The 23218-nt window shown below is 37.0% G+C and overlaps 1 protein-coding gene and 1 long non-coding RNA gene across 6 annotated transcripts in view; one reads left to right on the top strand and one right to left on the bottom strand.

Annotated features, from left to right (window-relative positions):
- Nucleotides 1-23218, top strand: part of PACRG (parkin coregulated) — a 250918-nt gene that overhangs the window by 222018 nt on the left and 5682 nt on the right. The window lies entirely within an intron of this gene.
- On the bottom strand, nucleotides 705-22299 carry LOC134513089 (uncharacterized). The gene is made up of 4 exons (XR_010070313.1): nucleotides 22183-22299; nucleotides 3664-3781; nucleotides 2168-2359; nucleotides 705-1792 (listed from the first exon to the last, which is right to left on the bottom strand). It is a non-coding gene; the product is annotated as an uncharacterized LOC134513089 (long non-coding RNA).

Genomic DNA, 23218 nt, shown 5'->3' with positions numbered 1-23218 from the left:
AAGACTGCTCAGATTTGCATTTTCCTTGTTTAAATCAGGGATGGATCCAGAATTTGGGGTTACAGTGTTTTCCAAGGTTTTTATTAACGTGGATCTTCCAGGAAATATACAAATGTTTCAGAGGCCACACATGAAAAGAGGAAAGACATGGACTGAGTAGTCTTTAGCGCTTACATTACTGCTAACCAGGAGACCAGGGTCGTAGTTCATCCCAAAGATTCTTGAGTAATCAATTAGACTAAACAGTATCTCCCAGAAGGTGCATTCATAGAAAGGATCGTGTAACTTTACCATTTTACTATCTACCAAGCTGCGTTTGCTGTGACCTAGTCAGATTACAACCCAGAGCAGTAAGGAATGCAACACTGCGGCATGAGAAGAATGTGGCACGTTACCCTTGTGTGATAACCCAGCCTGGCGTCCTCTTGTTGCCTGTTGAACACATGGCTGTCTGTTTACAAAATGAACCTAAATAAGCTACAGCATTTTTATTTACTTTGCTATTATTCACACCATTTCATTGCATTTCATACCATTCACCATTTCAGACCACCATGAATGAACATATTTATTTGTACATTACAGAAAATAAGTGTGCAAAAATTAACAAGTATGATCCAGATGAAGAGGAGTATTAAAATCTTGTACATTTAATTTTTGATCTGGCAACATATTTCTGAGGTTTGGATAGTTCCAACAGCGACTTGGGAAACTGTTTCTTCTGGTAATTAATTTAGCCACATGCTTATAATAATTTAAAGTAAATATCACATAATAAACATAAGCATTGATTATAGTTAAGCACACAATCAAGTATATTTCCTAAACTAGAATGGATTTAAACACATTAACTGATTTTTTGAAGTAGAGGCCTACAGTCTAAAAAACTAGCATTTTGGTTGCTTTCTGTTTTGACTCCTGGACCTTGATTTGAATTCAAAGATTTAAGTGGGCATGAGTATGTTACCTCTTATTTAGCACAAAATCTCTCTCTTATCATTCCAATTGTCTTCACATGGGAAAATAACAATGATGCATCTTATTGATGCATTGTTTCAGATTTAACTGATTTAACTGTTGTCTGATGAAAATATTTACTGTCAAACTTACTGCTTAGCTGCATTTTGTTGACTAGAGACTGCAAAAGTTTGTGGACAGGAACGACAAGCACTTGCATGGGTAGCCTGTGAACTTCAAGAAGTTCAAAATTTTGGTTTACTTTGGATATTTACCCAACACTGAGAGCAAGTGAGTCTTTTTAGAATGAGAAATGGGCCTGTAATTTTGCAAAGTAGAAAGGAGCTTAAATAAAGCTTCAGATAGATTAGCAAATTGGGAACGAATAGAAATGTCAACAAAGGAGCCTTTCCGATGCTAGGCTGAGAGTTCTGCACTGACTAAGGTCTATGTAATTCTCTCTGTTATTTCTGGATGAAGTGGTAGACAGGAAAGAATCAGGAATCGAAAGATAACCACTTACAAGTGTACCCCACTGGGAAAACATGGGATTTGTGTTGTCCCTGGTAATTAATGGCTTATCTCATCTGCCTAGTTGTACGTTTCTTCAGCCTTTTTGTGGGAAGAAGGCTCAGGCAGTGAAATTTTTTTCCTAAACTACAAATGGATATGTGCCTTGTACAATTCTTCCTGTGGACAGGATTCATTCTGGAAACTGAGTCAATGTTGTGAGAAACTAATGCATTTCTGGTCTGCAATATCAGCCTTCAAAAAGGTAGTTCCTATCTGCCCACATCCTTCAGTTTATTTGTATAAACCTGGGCTTACTGGTTTCCTGCAAGAAATAAACGGAGAGTGAAGTAAGTAGTGTCAGAAGGCCACTGCAAGCAGCAAAAGAAGAGATTTACCTACTAACATCGTAATAATCATCTTAATTAACTGAAATTTAAATCAGTTCTGTTTAAATGGAATCTGATTTTTTACTCTCTTAAAAGTACATAATCTTCACGCTACCTGAAAACTTCCAGAAGACCTGTCACACAACATTTCCTTCCAATCCTCTTTATACTCTTACATTTTAGTGTTATTTGAGGGGAAGGAGGGACTGTTTTTCTTTGTTACTCACATTTCTTATTTCATGTGTTATTTCAGTTCTTAGAAATAAAAAACACTGAAAGGAGATAAATGTAGAAGTGTCATGCAACCTTACCTTTCTACATGGATGTTGTATCTTTCTCATTTTACACAGCTTCTAGTACAGCTCCAGACTATTTGAATACAGGTGCCAATCACAATTAGTCAGAGAAAATTACATGGTGATTTTGTACTGTGAACAAATGGACCAGAATGACACCAGAAAATACATTTCATTTATGTTTTGACTTTGACTTCCAGATCTCATCTGTTGGGGTGAAAAGCCAGTTAGTGCATCAACTCACCATGCTACCTATATTTCTTCTCTTATCTTTGTCTTCATACCAATTTAAGTCTAAAAGTTACCTGATAATACTATTGAAACATGGTCTCCCTTCATCCAGAAGCTGATTTAATTTTTTGTACAGGCCACTGATTTCATCATGTGGGTGACTGTGGTTGCAGAATAAGCTTAGATGATCTTTATCTTATGTCTTTTGGAAAACTTCAGGGTTAGTTGAGCAATCTTGCTACTGACTCATTTTTATATGTTTTATTAACCTCCAGAGCTTGTGTGGAAAGAGAAAAATACTTAAATATTATTTTTTTCTTGGGCTGACTGATTTTAGCGAAGATCCTGTGCCTTATTTGGCTTCTTGTTTGAAGGGTTTTTTTTCTGCACCTTGTTTATTTTTATGCTATTGCCAACAACCCTTCATATATACTTCATATATAGGTAAAAGCCTGGTATTTATATTACTAAGGACTGTAAAAGTTAATATATGTATCAAGATCTATAGCCCAACTAATCAGCTTCTAAATAGTAAAGGCAAAAATTTTTCTAAATGACTGACACCGTGTACGGTAGCAACCTGATCTACTTGAAGATGTCCCTGATCGTTGCAGGGAGGTTGGACTAGATGACCTTTGAAGGTGCCTTCCAACCTAAGCTGTTCTGTGATAAAATATTCTGTATTTATGAGAAAGAGTCCCAGGTGGATTCAGGGTTTTACTGGATCCCATTTTAGTAGTGATGTCAGCAGCCAATATTTAGTGATACTCGGGGCCTCTTATACCTGGATTTATGTTTTAGTTTTCATCTTTTCTATATTTGTATTTGTTCCGTTGTTTGGGAACAACAGAAGATGTATATTTGATTTGTTCGAATCCATATTCTAATCAATCACAGGATTCAGAAATGCAGAAGTTATGAAAGAATAGGTTAAAAAGATAGCATTCATCAGAAAGTCATTTTCAAAATGTTGGAAGATATGCTATAACAATTAAGTCAGAAGTAGAAGTTGTTATTAAGATGTAATGGTACAAAATCCAAACATTGTGTGGCAGTTAGGCTCCACTTGATGCAACCTATGATCTACAAATTTAGAAAAAGAAATGAGATTTCATTTCTAGCATACATGCTACATTCAATTACATCTAATAAACATGCTGACACTGTACTTTTCATTTCCTCGTTCACAGAGAGACAATACATTTAACTAGTTTAATTGTTCAACATGAGGCAATGATGGGTACCAAACTAAAAAAAAAAAAAAAAAAAAAAAACCCTACCAACCGTCCAGTTCTTCAGGAACACTTAAAATACATGCTGCAGTTGACAACATTTTGTGTCCAGTAGAATAATTTTGAATGCTTTTTTCTTGTTTGTTACTTATAAGAAAATATTTATCTGAAAAATAAGAAATAGATTATTGGTGTATTTTAATAAATAATATATAACTAACATGCTGTTAAAATTTGGCAGAAGCATGATCACAATGTATAGCTGGAGAACAAATGGTGATTTTACATTCAAATAGCTACACATTGTATTTAGAACCAAATTTATAAACTTCACCAAGGTCAATTTACTAGGTATTTAGTATTACATACATTATACTAATGTTATTGTTGTTTAAAATGATAGATGCCTTATCTCAGGTTCTGTTTGTAGACCTATTTGCACCTCCATTAATTATAATAGAAGACATCCATATATTCATGAAGTGAATTTGACCTTGTATAACAGGACTAGGAAACACCTCTTCCTTAGTCATTTACTTCATCTTCCTGAACAAAAGCAGATTCATCTTTTTGTTACTTATAGACATCCCTAAAGACCATGGTCTTGCCATTTCCTTGTTCACATGGACTGTGGTGAATCAGGTCTAACGGCGACATTATAAATGAGACCTTATAGCAGCCTTCCAGAACCTAAAGGGGCCTACAGGAAGGATGGGGAGGGACTCTATCAGGGAGTGTAATGATAGAACACGGGGTAATGGCCTCAAACTGAAAGAGGGTAGATTTAGATTGGATATCAGGAAGAAATTCTTTACTGTAGGGGTGGTGAGGCACCAGAACAGGTTGCCCAGAGAGGTGGTGGAAGCCGCATCCCTGGAAGTGTTCAAGGCCAGGCTGGATGGGGCTTTGAGCAGCCTGGTCTAGTGGGAGGTGTCCCTGCCCATGGCAGGGGGGTTGGAACGAGATGATCTTGAAGGTCCCTTCTAACCCCCATTCTATGATTCTGTGATTCTATGAAACAGCTCCAGGGAACAACCTCCTGCACTGAAAGCTCATAATATCAAATGGTGGGCTCTGTCCCACACTAGTCACTGAGGTCATGATCTAGAGGTCTAAAAAGTTCATTTTTTCCCTCACTCTATTACTGCTATTCTTCTTCCTGAAACCAAACTGAATACTATGTGCTAGTAATTTTAAGATTCAATTAGAAGTTCTTTCCTGCTAGGTCAATAAACCTGGAGTGAATATTGGACTTTTAATGCCACTTTATAAATTATTATTTAGGGTCTATATTATTATTCCAGTCATTCCAAGTATATTTTGCTAGGTGCTTTTAGGATGGTAACATGATTTTTTGTTGTTGTTTCAGAAAATAATAAATTAATTAATCTTTGGGAAAAACTCTTCCTCTTTTGTAATTAAATAGAATTGGCCAGCTCTTCAGCTCATATAAATGCTTTTCACTCCAAAGAAGTTATCTTATGCTAGTTGTAGTGTAACTTTATTAAAAAAATAATCTAAAAGTTTCTCCTAATATTTTCCAAGATTCCGTTTGGTTCAAAAGATGGAAGCAAAATGTGCATCGCTCAAGATAACACCTCTGAGGGACAGATAAGCGTGTTGATTACAGACTCTGCTCTTCAACTTACAGCTCTGCACCCTTAATGATACAGTTCAAAAGCGATCTGTTGATTTGCCAACAGAAGTGCACTAAAATGCAACAGTTCAATACACAGCCATCTTTACTTAATTTCAAGCTCTTTAATTGAATGTCAGTCAATTACACAGTTATAATCCATATCTTATTACAAATACAAAGTACTATACACATGCATTTTAAATAGCACGTTTCCTTAACTTAAACCATTTTCCTTTTTAGAAACCATTGCAACTAAGCAATCAATTGTGATTATGGTAACAGCCACGAAACATTTATTACTTAATGTTGTTATTTAATTGTAAATTAAAAAAAAAAAGTCCTATCTTATTTTCTATTAAACCATCATTTCCCAACACTAAATACTTTTCCAGGGTAAAGTATTTCTCACCTTCTCTTATATATAAGATTTTTTTAATGTTACCTGTCATAGGATTTGGGTATTTTCCAAAAGCTAATTAGACTCACAATAGCTCAGCAATCTCATTTACTCTTAACCTCACCTTTTCCACCTTGATCTATGTACTATTTTCTTCTTCTTAGCTGCTTTGTCTAGTAACTATGGGGATACTAATTTAAAATGAGTTTTCAGCTTTGTTCTGAAAGCTGAGAGAATTGTGGTCAATCTAATATCCTCTGACAAGGAATCTGGAATCTTTTGTTCTGTTTATTGAATTAGCCTATATTCTGCTCCCATGCGCTTTGTTTTTCAGATTGATAGATTCGTGATTAATACAAAAGAGAGCAACTGAGGATGACAGTCTCCTCGCAGAGAAAAGTACTTCACAGTATGTGGGAAAAATATTTCTTACAGGACTTTCACATTTAGGATAGAGAAATCTTTGGCCTGGCAATTTTAAAGGATACCAGTAATCAGAGTTTGTTGTACCTGTATCGAAGTAATATAAATTTCAGTAATTCATTCAGGCAGTTTTTGATGGAAAAGCCAGGGCCTAATCATAATACAACAGGCTAGGGTATGGCTTTAAAGTCAGTCTCAGGTGGAAACAGGCCTTTGTCAAAATTTTGAACTATTCAGTCATTCTATGATGAATTCTATGACTGAAGGCCAAGTGATCATTCTATGACTGAATGCCAAGTCATCCAAATGGACTGCTTTGATGGTCTAGTTAGCTTGAAAATCCTTCAGTATAAGGCGATAGGTTGGAAGATGGTACCTTCAGCAAAATTTAAGAGAATATTCTCTTCTTCTCATGTCGTTTTCTGTCTTGATGGAATCTGAATTTGTACAACTGCTCTATCCTAAGAGCTGATTCCTGTGAGACACTGGGAAAGGTGAAAGCTGAGAACGTTACTCACATCAGAGATAAATAAACAGCATGATGTAACTACTGACATCAGAGATTATGGACTCTCATAGTTATTCCCCAATGAAAATATTCCTGCCATTATAGGTGTTTATATTAAGGATGTTTATCAAAACAATTTTTGAGAAAATCCTCAGAACAGCAGAGTTAAAAAGAAAAAAATTATATAGAAGTCATATGCATTCCTTAGATTTTCCTTCTATTCATGGACTAATTGAGGAATGAGGGGTATTATGGTTTTCTTAGAAAATCAAATGCAAAATTCTATTGATGTGTTTTAATATTGAATAGGCACTATGAAGCATTAAGAAATTGATGTCCATATTACATTTTTAATCTGCTTTATGAAATATTTGAGATGTGCATACAACATCCCACTATTTGTTTGTGGTAGTCAATTTAAACTATTTCAGGGAACATATGCATTATATATGAAATACTTAAAGTTCCAGCTGAATAAACACTCCAGTTTCCCATCAACTTCAAAGGCCTACAAATAAACTTTTTGCACAATTTAAAGCGAAAAATGTGTATTATATGCATCTGACCTTTTAAATTTAAAATGCTATTCTGTCTTATCTAAACTATATATGTTTTGGATCATTCTGTATTGAATAATTGTAGATGGAGGGTTGAAGAGCTTCACACATAATATTTCTCCACAATATATATTTATGGGCAGTGAGACAGCTTTTGTTATCAACACTTATTGTACCGATTGTAGCGATTATGAACCCAGGAGCATTTCAGAATATATGGCTAGTAAAGCTGTTGTGAATCCCCTTTAATACTTTTGGAGGAGGGGTGAAATATTATGATACCTAGATGTTCTAGGGGAAAAATACAAATACAGAGTGTAATATCAGGGTATGCATAAATTTTTTCTTGAGATAAAATCCAATTACATTCTTAAAGCATTATTTTTTTAATTAACATGTTTTTATCAACTGTAGCTAAAATCTGGTCTTAAGTTGTTAAATGGAAAACTTAAGCTGCTAAGTGAAAGCACATTCACTTGCTGCAAGTACTCATTTAGAAACAAACCAGCATGAATTAAAACCATATAAGTAAGAAATGGTTTTCTGACATAGGAAACCGCTAAAACGAAGTTCTGGTGGATATTGCTGATGATGCTGAAGTCAAAAGAAGGATTTTTTTTCTTTGTTAAATGAACGTGTTTTCCTTCAAAATAAACTGCACAGCGCTAATGCTTATGAAAGTAAATCGGCAGATTTTAGAAATATAGTTCAGACAGAAGAATGATTGTATTCTGCTTTACATTAATATAAAGACAATTTCACAACATGAGAAAAAAGTTAATCCACACTCCTATTAACACTTCACCCATGAAAATCAAATCATAGCATTTGATCTTGCTCTCATTGAATTTAGTGTATTGAATTTAACAGAAAGACAACCTCAGCACAGCTAAGTCCAGCACTGGCCCTGCTGCTCTAATTACACTTTAGCAATATTAGTTTCTTTTTGCCTTCATCTTTTTACTTCATTTCCCTTGACTGGAGTGCAATTTCACCACAATGTAGTAGACTAATCATTAACTGGCAGCAGAGTATAGACTGAAACTTTAAATTGACAATCGCAACAGTAGAATACCAGAAATTTATAGAAGCATAACCGTTTCTTCTGCTGGGTGTATGATAATTGTTTTTCTGCTCATTTACATCCAAAAGTAATTAAACTCTACAACAAAACTATGTACTGTAGTGTTGGTGCAAAATCTGCTGTTTGGAGGTTATGCAGAGATTCCATGAAAACATCACGGTGGGAACTGTCATTCATTTGCACTGTCATTTCCTAAAAAAATTGCAGAAACATACCCTTGAAAGAATTAGGTCACACAAAGTGTGGCCTAAGGGCTTCTCCTTTCTTTTTTCCCCAGTGGAGTTCTGCAGCTGATGCGATAAAAACTGTTCTACATCAATAATTTTTTGAGTTTATGTTTCCTGAAAAATTAATTTGGTTTATGAAAATAAACCATCTTTATAATTCAGTGGGAAAGTTTCCTTGTCTTTCCTTCCAAGTCGGTTTTTTTTTGATACAAATGCAGTGGTGTTACAGTGCACATAAAGGTGTATAATAAATGTAATGATCTTCTGAATCTTCTTCAGACAATTGTAGATAAAGGGTTGCATTAAAAATGCAGGTCACAGTAATGTAAGAAAATGATTACAGCAAACTTTGCTTTCCCTGGATATTACGACTTACGTATAAAAAAATACAAGTCCAAAGCTGAGAAATTTTCTTTCTCACGACATTTCTTACCAAAATCTCACAATGTTTCATGGTCACGTGTGCCTTTTCCTGTTAGAGGGGTAAGGGATAGCTGTTGTTTTCTTGTACTTTTGGTACTGTGGAAAAAAGTTATGATTTTTTTTTGACATTGAAAAAAAGCTACTTAATCACTGCAGTAGGCAGAGAAAAGCTAACGCTGTCTCTCATTTAGTCTTCTGAAACTCATTGATTTACATAGCGAGGCATGAATATGGCTGAGAGCAGTATTAGGCCCTTCATTTCTTAATAGTTTGTACACGCTTGCCTTGCTTGCTTGATTCTTTAGTTAGGAAATGTTTTGATATAAATAAACACACTTTTAGTTCTGATTTTGCAATCACACACCTGCACGGCAGTTTCCTGAAGCAGACCTATATCTGCTTATGATACCATGAACTGCATTTTATGTAGCAGGAGATTTATCTTATTGAGAAATTTTACATGAATTGTGTTGAATTCCATTTCCTGAGGCTTCTACTACACATACTTAAATATCTCTCTTCTTTATTTCCCTTTATTTTCTCCTCATTTTTTTCAGAGTTTTTTGGGGGTTGTTTATTTTTGTTAGCATCTTGCTTAAGCTTACAATGTTATTTTGCCTTATGGTCATGGCAGTTTTTCTTGAATATTTGGAAGGACCTCTTGGGAGTACAACACAGAAAGATCATCTTTATGTAATTTCTGTAGATTGTGCAGTACAGTAATATCTTGAACTGTTATTGCAATATAAATAAAAAGACAAGGAATAAGCTTGTAAGTTCTTACGTCTGTAAAAACATAAACAGCCATAAATAAATGAAGATAGATGCAGAATAACCATCTGTTAGGAAGTTAGTTCAAGTCAAAACACTTAAAACTTGGCACTGTAGATGTATTCATGTAAATCTGTATTTAGGCATTTAAGTGTCTAGCCTCATGTACAGATGTTCTGATTCACTGCAGCCTTCATTTGGGAACTGGTAAGGGCTGAGGATCAGCCCACTCAGGTAGCTGCCAAAAATTGGATTCAGGTGCTAAACTTTGGGTCTCTCTGCAAACATTGGCACAAGTTCATAGTCTTAACAAAAAGTCTGTCTTACAGCTTCTTCCTTGCCAAGTCATAAGCACAGAGGTAAAAAGAGCCTTTCTCCATGAGTAACTAATTTGATAATTACGTGAAATCTCCCTGATCATGGAAGTTGTACATTTGAACCCACATAGGCTGAATGATGCTGGACTTGTTTCCTGCTTCCTGGGAGGGTGCTCCACCAATATGTTTTCATACAATAACAACAAAGGCAGACAGTGCTGCCCTTGCTCATGCCTTTTGCCTGCCATCCTAAGAGTACAAGGAGTCACAAGGTTATTTTGTTCTGCAAGTCTTTCTGCCCCGCTCAATTCCCATAACTTTTAAATTCATTGTCCAAATTCAATCAAAGGGAAAAGTGGCAGAGTTTCTGGAAAAAAAAGCATCTGGGTAGAGGGGAGAGATCCAAATTTATGCCCATGGTGAGAGAAATATTGATAGAGTATACAACACATACAAGGTGTCAGATTATATTATCTTTTAGCTGGTAGAACTTGTGGGAAACTTGAATTATTACTGCAAAGAGGTGTAGCACAAAACCAACACACATCCATGGGGAACAGGTATCATTACTGTCTTGTGGCACAAGTTGCATTTAAAGAAAGCATTCAGTCTCACCCAGAAGGAGTGGCAATAGATACCTACCCTCAGGAGAACTTCTGAGCTGTAGCTCCAGGGTGGATGCAAACATTTGAGTCTCAGAGAAAAGCAAGATTTTAGACACTGTTCTACTCACTGTTCCCTGCTGGCTACGTCTGTGGGACACTCTGGTCAGCCTTTCACTCACTTGAACGCTGTTCTTGGGAAAGTAACGACTACTTTATTCCCTGAGGCAAGCCTAGTGCAGCCCTACTGATTCCCCTGCAGAGTCCACGTGACAAATATTAAGTGTTGCAATTCCGAACTTGGTCTGAAATTTCCATTCTGATGGTAAGGGATTTATACCACGATGTTGTCTCCTGCCCTGTGTCTCTAATTCTGCCTGGCTGTTTTCACAGTTGTCTTCCACGGATGTGTGAAGCCAAGTCAATCTGTTACCTAAAAATTGTGAGTGCTGTTATTGTTCCTCTCCTATAAAATCAAGTTCTTATTTTATTGTACCATTTCCCCTACAGAGCTAGAATCATAACCTCTGTTATGACAATCTGAGCTGCTAGATATGGATATATTACAATAGTGAGGATATGTAAATAAACTGATATTAGCCTGACTTCTTCCGTGACTTCTGAGGATGCAGTGACAGTGGTTATAATCTCTGCCAGACAACTATCAGCAGTTTCAGGAGTTGTTGAGGCAGATGGCTGAGGCACTAGATCTGATAACAAGCATGCCTAAAATGACTTATTGACTCTTCAGCATTTTTTGGTATTATGGAGAAAGGAAAGCGTATGCCTCTCTAAAACGAGGATATTACCAAAGCAGCAACAGATCTCGGGTGACTCTGTTCTTTACCCATACGATTAAAAGGAAGGAAGACAATAGATGAGGAGAGGTCTTAAGCACTGAGAGGCTTGCTGTTGGTACCTCTCCTCTCATGGACTAGTAACAGCTTCAGTTCACCTCCTCCAAAAGTCAATACTTAAGCTGATTGCTATCACATTCCTGTAGGAGCCCTGTACTTACGTTAATAAGGTTGACATTCCCTTCTAATCATTTCCCAAAGTAAACTTGTTAGTAGGTGAGATGCTTACTCAGAACTGTAAAGCAAAGGTATTGGATCCTAGCTACAGATGTGCTGATAAGCCTATCTACCTTTTCACCTTGTTTTGCTACAAAATGACAGTGGAAACTCAACAGGCTTAGATATAACATATTGATTGGCATCCAGTGTGATACTTTAAATTACACAAAACTGAGAGGGGTGGCTGGCACACCAGAAGGCTGTGCCGCCATAAAGAGAGACCTGGACAGGCTGGAGAGTTGGGCGGAGAGAAACCTTATGAAATTCAACAAGGGCAAGTGTCGGGTGCTGCACCTGGGGAGGAATAACCCCATGCACCAGTACAGGTCAGGGGCTGAGCTGCTGGAGAGCAGCTCTGTGGAAAAAGACCTGGGAGTCCTGGTGGACAACAGGATGACCATGAGCCAGCAATGTGCCCTTGTGGCCAGAAAGGCCAATGGCATCCTGGGGTGCATCAAGAAGAGTGTGGCCAGCAGGTCGAGGGAGGTCATCCTCCCCCTCTACTCTGCCTTGGTGAGGCTGCACCTGGAGTACTGTGTCCAGTTCTAGGCTCCCTGGTTCAAGAAGGACAGGGAACTGCTGGAGAGGGTGCAGCAGAGAGCTACCAAGATGATTAGGGGACTTGAACACCTCTCTTATGAAGAAAGGCTGAGGGATTTGGGTCTCTTCAGTCTGGAAAAAAGGCGGCTGAGGGGGGATCTTATCAACACTTACAAATACTTAAAGGGCAGGTGTCAGGAGGATGGGGCCAGGCTCTTTTCAGTGGTGCCCGGGGACAGGACAAGAGGAAATGGGCACAAACTCGAACATAAGAAGTTCCATCTAAACATGAGGAGGAACTTCTTTACCCTGAGGGTGGCAGAGCACTGGAACAGGCTGCCCAGAGAGGTGGTGGAGTCTCCAACTCTGGAGACATTCAAAACCTGCCTGGACGCGTTCCTGTGCAGCCTGCTCTGGGTGACCCTGCTCTGGCAGGGGGCTTGGACTAGATGATCTCCAGAGGTCCCTTCCAACCACTATCATTCTGTGATTCTGTGAAATTACACTATGGCATAACTATGCTAAGCCATAACGTATATATTAATATAAATTAGAACCTTTATGAAGCATACTTAAGAAAATTAATTGGCCAAATGAATGCCCTTGGCTTTTGTTCCTCCGCTTTCAACCTTTGTTTTTCTTTGTCTTCTACTCCTCCCATGTCCACATTCCTATCCCCAGGAAAAGAATTGTCTTTTTTACTTCTCAGTCAAGCACCAAATAAACTTTAGCTGTGCTAGGACAAGTAATTGGGGAAGACCTTTCCAGATATCACCATTCAGTGATGAAATTTCTTGGTGACTCATGAAGAATTTTGCTCACATGAATTTATGGAAACTAATATATGTTATTCTTTTCGCTTAAAATAACATCCCATAGTTTCCTTCAAAAGTCATCATTCTGCACTACCTGCTGTTGTCCAAAAATGCTCAGTAATATTTTTCTGAAGCAGAGTTTTCTGTTTTCTGTGACTCTTGAGGTAGTCCTTCCAGGGGTACTAACTCAGCACTGCAGTTGCAGAGTTGGATCAGAGACCTGTAAACTCATTGCAGCCATTGGCGTGAAACAATGTAGGAGGTGCAACAGCCATCTGTGGCCTGCTGGAGAGAGGCGATAAAGGAATTTTGTGAGGTGTTACTCCTCCCTTTTCTCTGGAGGCTGACCCTATGCACTGAGCAATCGGCATTCCAGAAAAACTGCAAGAGAATATTACTCTTGAAATATGTCTCACTTAGATATTAGTCATGCTGCCTTCCAAGTTATCTTTTCAATGTGTCCCAAATTTATCTAAAAAAAACCCTCATGTCTTTCCTTCATAGGAATGGCCATTTCGTTGTTATTAATGCAAAGCTAGTTATAGTGTGTACATGTATTCTCAGATCATCCAAGTGTGAGAAAGCATATTTAAGTTGCCAGGGAAGAATTTTCTTGACAGCTTTTGACTTTTGTTCTTCATTATAATACATGAAAATGCAAACTTACAAATACTCAAACACATTGTGCTCTGCTGTGCTATTTAACTGTTTTCTTGGCTGTTAGTTAGAAACCCCTAGGCTAGCCTGAGTTGACCAGGGGCATTCATTCAGCCATATCGCTCACTTCTTCTCCTGTCTCCTCCTCCCTGTCCTGACATGCAGAGGCGGGTGTGTGTATGAGCTGTTTTCCTTCTGAAGCTGAACAGCTGTAGGCTTGTCAGGCACCAGCGCTGGAAGGGCTGTAAGATGAGTGAATGATGAATAAAAAATTAAGATTGCAATAACAAAATGCAGCATGCTTGAGCTTCATGTTGGAGAACGTAAGTGGTCGTATTTGCCTCATGATGCCAGGGTTGGCTGGAGAATAACAAGCCACAAAATTGTAGATCTTATGCCTTAAGGCCCTGGCACAGCAACATCTCAGGATGGCAAACGCTCTCACGACCACTACAAGGGAGATGAACTTACTGTAACTAGTACACTGCCATCAGCCTATTGATACATGATATTTTCAGCAATTTAGCACAAGCAAACACAAATTCACCTGAGAAGCAAGGATTCTTTTTTCAGCTTTACTGTTGTTCAGGTCCACTGCTTTTGTAATGACATGAAAGGGTATTAAGAAAAGTATTACAGACTGAACTAGAAGTGCTGCGTTGTTAGCAGTTGGATCTTTTCTACATAAAGACACCCATAGAAATATCATAAACCAGCGTTAACTGCTGAGCATGTCATGTATCCTGTTCGCACACAAAAAAGCCATTTTTACTTCTACTTATAGTCCCAGAACAGATGAGTTTAAAGGTCTTTTTCAGTAAATGTGTAAAAACAAGCATGGCCTTAAGAGATCATGTTGTTATGGATGATTGCAATTCTTCAGGTGTAAGCAATGTAAGAAATAGCAACCTTTTTTTTTTTCCTATACTCATACACGCCAACAATAAAATTGTATCATGGACACTGTAAATCAGAAAAATATGCTCTTTATTCTTTCTCCTATAGCTAGGACCTATGATTGCTTTTTATTTTTTCAGAAAAATACTATCTTGAGTAAGAAAAAAGATTCTGCATAAACAATTTTTACTGGAACAACACCATTTGCTTAAAATAATCAACAAAAGTAGTAAAGCGCAATAAAGCATAATAAAGATATATTTTAATATATTACTAATAATTTAATCTCAAAAACTTTTAATATGTGTGAATAATAGTTTTATCTCAAAAAAACTGCTAACTATTTCCAGTGCTATTGTTTTTATACACACCTTTTGTGTACAATTACTTCTTTTTTACGAGCAATTGTATTTAAGCATCACTAAAATACCTGTGGTTTTAACTTAACACTGCAATCCTTTTGTGAAAAACTTAGGAGTACATTTTAAAAAACACAGTCTAAAGTCTATGATACATCTAGTGGCATAGTGAATAATGATTTTATATTGCATAGTGATCCTATAAAAGTTGCATAAGTGGCGAAACAAAAGTTTTTGCTGTGTATTGCAAGAGTGTCAGTCTGATAGATCTCAGCAGGTGGTCTTAGTACTGGGTCAGGTTACTGGAACAACATGGGTAAATATCTTCTGTCTTTGTACATACCCACTGATGTTATCAACAGTATTTTTTACTGTTAGTTCCCATTGCAGTTTAATTTCTTTCTGTTTGGGTTTTTTTTTTCAAATTCAACGAAGTGGTTCTTCTCAGACAAATGAAAATAGCAGACAATTTAGGAGCTCACAGAATCAGCATGCTCCACTATTTGAGGCCCTGCAGTCTTGATGGCAGGCTAGACAAATAAGCAGTCGTACCTGAGATGGCTGCCTTTTAGTAACCGTTGAGACGGGTTTTGCAATTTCACAACATGCCACCAACCAACCTCCTTTTCACTGATTTATCTCAGGAGAAATACATGTTCAGAGAAATATATGGTTCCTTAGTTCATTTAATGTCAGTAGAAATCGCTAACGGGTTCTCTAAAGGAAGGTATTTAAATGCCAATATTTAAAATAACATTTTTAAATTTAGCTTAGGTCAGAACAAGATTTGAATAACTGGAGAGCTCTTGTATCCCCATTTCTCAAGTTGCTCTTCCTCCAGCTTGCTACTTAATAATTTAAAATTACATGAAAAGGTGCAAAGATTAAGTCTTTGGGATGACCATCTGCTGTCTTCTTTTTGTTCAGCTGTAGTCTCGTGCTAGTGGTAGTACGTCCTCACTAAATTGCATGCCACAGAATACAGGAGTGCCTTCTTTGCATATCAACATACAGTCTCTTCAAGCATCGCTTCAGAAAACTGGACTGATATACAAGAAGAGAAAGTTACTATAACCTGAGTTGGCTTTTTTGCATGCAAGTTTATTTCCCAAAGCATTACAGCTTTCCTTACGACACTGACTTTGATGTGAGATTGCAGGCATTCAGCAGGTTGGGCTGGATGCTGCTGGGCCTCTTGCTTTCTTCATACTTGGGACCTTTTTGAATAACAGGTCAGGCAACAAAAGGTACAGGTGTCATTGAGACAAGAAGAAGGGTGAGTGTTTTCCACTTAGAGTCACTAATGAAATAGTTCTTCTTCACTTATCTTTCTTCACACTTATTGCAGGGAAAATGTTGAAAAAGATAAATAAGAGACAGTTTTGTGAGAGACTCCTAAAGCTTTAAAAAAAAAAAATCAGTCTGCATGTGATGTATGTGCAGTTCCTATATTGTTTTCAAAGGTCTGCAACTTTCACAATTCAAAAGCTGTGAATCTGCAGAAACACTACACCTAGGGGACACAATTTTATTTCTTTTTTAAATATTTTACATTCTTGTAAGTAAAGACTACACAATCTAATACGTTTTAGTTGTATAAAAATTGGCTTTTCTCTCTTTGCTTGAGAAGCTGTTATAAATTCAAATGTACTCTTTTCTTAATTGTTAACTAGCTTTTGATAAATATTCCTTTTTATGGCCTTCCTGTTCTTCATGAAAAGAATGCAATGACATATCTTGGGAAGGTAATTTTTATTTTTTTTTAATCTACCGTATCCATTGATCCAACTGGAAAAACTCAGAAACAGTAATCGTACTACTCATTTTCCTTAAAAAAATATATATATTTTAAAAAAATAAAGAGAAACCAGAAGGAGATACCCTGACCCTTATACTACAGATATCTAGGGGAGCAGAGTGTTCCTTTCTGTCTGGCTTGTGGATAAAATAGTACATTACAGTTTCAGTGCTAGCTGTCCTTTAAACCGCATAAATTCTACCCTTGTCTCACAGCAATGAAAGAAATCTTGGCAAATCCACACAGTCATTCATAGCTTTCATCTCCTTGTCCTTTCTCAAATCACTGCTAAAACACCCTCAGTTGACTTCGGGTTCTTGCTTATTTCACTTAATTAGGGAACAGAACTAGAAAACTGGCAACTTCAGGCATATCCAGCAACTTCAGGCATGTCTAACAACTTGCTTCGGTAATTTTGATGGGGAATTTTTTATATAATGACCTATTTTATATACAGTTGCATTCCAATGACAATAAAGGGCTCACCCTTCTATCACAAAGTTATGAAAGCAGATATTGAATTCATTTAGTTGTCAATGAATTTTTTGATGGGCAAGCTCTACCGAATAGGATCCTGAAATGATTTAAAAGACTTTGAGCAGTGAATTTAGACACAACAAATGCCATTAATATGTGACAGATGTACAAAGACATCAACACTTATTAACACAAAGTAATGGATTACTGAGCTTTTTGCTTATAAAGAAAAAACTAGGGCTTTCCCTCAAAAGCATTTTGGTTACATAAATAAAAATCTTCCCTAGGGTGAAGGAGGGTGGATTGTCAAGCATCTTGAGTTTAAGTATGAATGAACTTGATGTTAAAAATTGGCCATTGCGGGATTACGTTTCATACGGATATCAGTGATCTTTAAAGCATTTTGGGACTTTCAGCTTTGTCATGTTGAATTACTTTAAAAAATAAATTATGTTTATTCCGCATACACAAAAAAAATTGTTTTTCCATGGTTTAATCAATTTTGCATTAATTGTGCTATATTTGGATGAGAAATTAGTGTGACAAGCAAATATATTTCACATCAGTCCAGCAAAGCTATGCAAATTTTTCACATACAAACATGATTTTCCAGCTAAAAAAACAGTATTTACTTTGTACCAGCTTATATACATCCAAAACAATTGGAAGAACATCAGATTCACGTAAGTGGTGCAACTCTTCTTGCACTTTAAGCACAATTTGTGACCTAATGTATTATTTTGCAACAGTAAACACTGTGCCAAGGCCACAGAGGTCTCAGACTCTGGTTTCTGTTCCCCTGTTGAGCATGCTGTTTATCTAAGGTTATTTAATACTACTTTGTTTGATATTGATCAGTAGCACAAATATAGGCAAACTTCAAAGTCTAAATTCATCAGAGAAATTTAAATAGTTATAGAGGAAAAAATACATTAATATTCTTTTATTTTTTACCTCATTGGTCAAATATGTTTGTTAATGTAATTTGTTACAAAATCTGCGATTTCTTTTTCAATTTTTTACTTCTATTTAAAAAAAAAAAAAAGTCTGGGCTTAGAATGGATTACATCTGATGTTGCTAACATTTCCTGGAAATGGAAAACTGTGATAACAGCTGCTGTCTTGGCTCATTTCCAGTTGGGTTTTTTGATTTGTTGGTTTTGGGGTTTTTTTATACTGCAGCAATTTACAAGTGGTTACAGCTATCTCTAGTAGCCTTACATCATTAGTAAAACATCGTAAGTCAGTCAAATGTTTCCTTTCCAATCAGAGCACTTCCTCTACTTATTGAATTGTTGACTTTCTAAGTGATATTTATAGGAACAGCGCTTACATTTTAAAATAAATGCTAATTTATGAAATAACTTAAAGCTAGCTACATATGGAAGAGAACTATAGAAAGAATCTATATTTTATGCTAAAGCAAAATGCCTTCAATAAGAATTAAGAAAATCTTGGAAACCTCTTATTTAGATAGATGATACCTATCTGATTTATATCAAAAGTGTAAAATTGTTTTTTTCTAAGACTTATGATAAGGAGAAATGTCTCTATATTAGTATTCTTTTTAAATTCCAAGCATACATGCTTTCTTCTTGGATGGAACCATTCTTTCGCAATCTTTGCAGTACTGTAGCATTGTAAAGTGATAAACACATAGCACTAGTGATGAAAAATAGAAGGAAGAGCCAAGTAAAGCAAGAGACAAGGAACTCTAAGTGTTGATAGTGTCAAAAAACAGGTCTGTGCATATTCAAAGATTTAGCCTCTTTAGCGTATATTAGTACTTTCCGCTTTAAGGTTTTAAAGTGCTTTGAAAAACAGATGTTAAATTTTTTAAAATTATGTTTTCATAGTTTCAAGTCAGGGTGTTAATGAAATTTTGTTATTTTTTCAGCCAAATCTGTGTTTCTTTCTTCAGCATATGATTAAGCTTCAAAAAGCAATGTTATATATGCAAGTTGGAATCTGTTACTATGCCAAAAATTTAGGTTTGTTTTGTATCAAAACATGTAATAATTCCCCCTATGAAGCTTGTAACTTCAGCAAATCCTCTTTCACAAAATACATTTTAGTATTTAAGGAGAAGAACATCCCTTCATCACATTTGAAATGGCTGGCAAAAGGCTCTGCCAGCTCAAGGGGATCTCTGCACCATTTCTTGTGCTGGGATTACTCTGTGCTGAGCAACTTCAGGTAATTCACCCTGAGCAACCTGACCTAACTTTGAAAATGGAGCTCGCTTTGAGCGGGGCATTAGGACCAGATGGCTCCAGAGGTTCCTTCCAACATAAATTATGAGTTCCTCTTTCCAACGCTCTTGCTTTGGGACCAGCCTGTGTGAGTCCAGTTTGCACTTCTGCAGGCACGTAATCTAGACATGTCCTAAGAAACGTGTAAAACTGGTGTTCACGTTGCTCTGAGCCTTCAGGAATGGAACACGGGGTTTCCTGTTTGGGTTAGTTACAACCAGGAGTTGTAACCTCCTGGTGGCTCTTCCTTCACCTGAATGAAATGAACCAGCAGTGTCCCTCCGCTTTGTAGCAGACAAGAAGGTTTTAGAGTCTTAGCCTGTGACTTTTCACAGACTTTCAATTAAATAAACAGGGAGACTGAACTACCTCATTCTTCCTGGAGCTGACAATTTCAAAGCACGGTTCTGAGTCACAGTGAGAGGAGCAGTGCAAAGGAGCACTCCTCCCTCCCGCCGCACTGACTCATCAGAGGCTTTCATTTTCCACTCCGGTCAGGAAGCCAACATCTTTTATGACAATTAAACTAATCCTAACAAGAGGACTTTGAAAAATTAATTAAGCTCTGAACTGTACCTGAGCAGTGAACTCATGCGATGTGAACCCTGACACACATGCATGTCAATCTATAGGTGAAATCAGCTTCCATTTATTTCTTGGTACTGATTCTGACTCTTAGAAGAGATAAAGTCCTGAGATTTTCCACAAAATATTTTAACGCTAGTTTGTACTGCTTAACCGTATATTGTTCTGTGACAGAGTTTTCCATAGAAATACAATCCTGTGCTGAGAAATATATCTGCGCTTTACAATCCCATCACTGTTGTTTTTTTTGAAGTGAAAACCTTATTCAGTTAAGTGGTTAGCGCGTTGGATTACTGTAATCATTTTAATTGCTGAAAATACCTGTTAGTTTGACTAGGACGAACTGAGCAGCTTAAAAATTATTTTTACCATAGTTATATTTTACCATAAATAGCAATTTCATCATCTACAACATAAAATTAAAGAGCATGATTTGTGACTGATCCCTTCCATGGCTTGGAGCAAGTCACTTTACTGTTCAGTATCTCTGTTTCTCAAGATTCAAAAAGGGAGGTATGATGCCTGTCTTTCCAAGTACCTTTAGGGATTTGCGTACAAAAAAAATGCCATCATACAACAGCTCTCTGTTGTTAACTAGTAGTAGTTAAAAAATTTCTGCTAGGACCCACTCGTTCCAAGACAACAAGTTGAAATACACACACATATATGTGTATATATGCTCTCAAAAGTTCATCAGTAAAAAATAGGAGAGTTACAATTTGATTAAAAACATTGTTTAAGCTGGGAACACTGGGCTTCCTTCACACACTCTTCAGAAGTCTCTTTTAAGTATTATCCTGTCCTCCAGCACTAAGCGTTCCTCAGATATTTAACATTTGGAAAAAATTGTAATACCCCAAGATCTATGACACCCCTACAACAACAGGTGTGTGAAAACTCTGGTTTTAATTTGTGCTATCCATGAAGCCACCACCATGGGAACAGCCACCACCAGGAGCGAATTCTGGTATCTGTGAGATACTTAGAGAGGTACTTGGACATATTCGGGGGATTAAAAAACCCTCTATTTGAGACCTGGCCTGCCTTGAAGTAAAATCTAATAAACTGAAAGAATGTCTTGGACACTTTCAGATGCTAACAAACGTCCAGAGATAAGAATAGATCTGACTGAGCTTTAAGGGTTGGTTTACCATTCTCGTCCACCCTAGGACTTCAAAACTGCCCTATCAAGCCCTTAAAGCATTGGGAGAAACTTGCTTGTCCTTCTTTAATGCAATACAATTTTATATTTGTAGCATTACCCTAGTGAAATTTTAAAATGAAATGAGATGGAATACAAATAAGACTAGAATTTCTTTAATATCCTGAATCATGTCTAGACTCAAATACAAACCGTGGTTTAAAGCAAAATTCAGATCCTCCTCTGTTTGCTGCCAAAGGCTGACTTCAGTCCCTGAGGGTCTGAGCAGGATTTCCTCAGCTACGGCAGCTGGCATCGGCAGCGCTGACGGCAGGGAGAATGCCACTCCTGGGCTTGGTGCACCGGCTGATTTCATCAGCTAGCACAGGTCTCGACAGGTGCACAGCCTTCCACTTCACTCTTAAGGACCATAAAACCCTTGGTGCAAGGTTTAGGAGACTGAGAACTAACTTTTTGATACAGAAAGTGAAAATGAGATCTCTTCATGACTGTAATCCTCTAGATCTGCTAGTATTGCTTCAATGCATTTCTTCTAAACACAGAAATAACATTTACTCTGAAAAGAGTTCTTGATGCATGCTGAATTTGCCAGACGTTTCACTTTGAGACAAAAATATGACAAACATGCTTCCTAGCATTTTCATCCTGATTTATTCTTCCTCACAAAGGACAACTTCATAAAGAGCTTGAATCAGATCCGTGTTCACACTTTACATATGCAACATTTTTGTGGCTGCCAAAGTTGGCTTCTCGTGCAAAGTAACTTGGAAATAGAGTCAAACCAGAGAAGGACACGCTGAGACCGCTATACTTCAGTAGCTTTTTTTTCCAACTAATCATCATTATTATTATGACTAGATACTTACCCTTAGGTGCATTAGGCCGATCATTCTGACTCATCCATTTAGTGGATGTTGTCCTGTTGGGTTAATGATTATCTTTTTTGTCTGAAAGATTTGTTAATTCCTATAACTGCATAGGATAGCTATTTTAGTACTTACCAGGTGACCTCGATGCTGTCATAACCTTTCTGGTATTGTTGGTTGTAGCTTGTGTCATGACATTAATGTGAATTATGGCTGTCTTGAGGATACAAACCTCCATATAGCACAGATGGTCTGTCGGAAAAAAAATATTGTAATGACGGTCTGCACATCACACATTCAGTCTTCCCTTGCAGACTATTTCTTTTATCATTGCCTCATTCTCTGAGGCACCTTTTAATCAAGCATCTAAGTCATCATTTATTGTACAGACTATGCTCTATAATAAAGACTGTAACATGGGATTCTGGAAAATACGTCTGCTACCAGCATTATCACGGTGTCTTGTTGGCCTTCTCCAAACTTGCTTAGCAATGTATCACCATTACTCCAGAGAGTTGATTTTTTACTACTTCTTTGACAGAACGATGAAAGCTGTGTAAGCTCATTACCAGAGCATGTGTGTAGGCTTAAAATTACAGATAATAGACAAATGGTTGGAAAGTCAGTAATTCCTTTACATATTTGCCAAGACTTAGGTCAAGGTTCAGGGTTTCCTTTGCTCAAACTGGTGAAATCAGAAATACCTCCAGGTGTTCTGGGGAGTGCTGGCATTGCACATGCAACACAGGTGATGAGGCACAGTTGATCTCAGTTGTTTTCTGCAAGAGCAAACCATGTTAAGTCTAAATTGCACTCAGTTGTGATGTGCTTTTCTTTTTGCATTAGTATTTTGTATAAGCTAATCCTTTTATTTAATAGCTCTTTGAGTTTTCTTTGCCCTCTCATAATCTATTATTTCTAACATTGCAGTAAATTCATTGTAGTAAATTTTAATATCGCAAGCCTGGCTTCTCATGTTAGTGAAATAAATAGTTAATATATAGGAAAGTAATTGTGTGCTTAAGAGTAATCATAACAAAAAAATTCATAGAATCATAGAATCATAGGGTTGGAAGGGACCTCTGGAGATCATCTAGTCCAACCCCCCCTGCCAGAGCAGGGTCACCCAGAGCAGGTTACACAGGAACGCGTCCAGGTGGGTTTTGAATGT

This window comes from Chroicocephalus ridibundus, chromosome 3 (assembly GCF_963924245.1).
Source record: "Chroicocephalus ridibundus chromosome 3, bChrRid1.1, whole genome shotgun sequence".
Taxonomy (NCBI): Eukaryota; Metazoa; Chordata; class Aves; order Charadriiformes; family Laridae; genus Chroicocephalus; species Chroicocephalus ridibundus.
The sequence above is the reverse complement of the archived record's forward strand: the minus strand, read 5'-3'. Positions and strand labels throughout refer to the sequence as shown.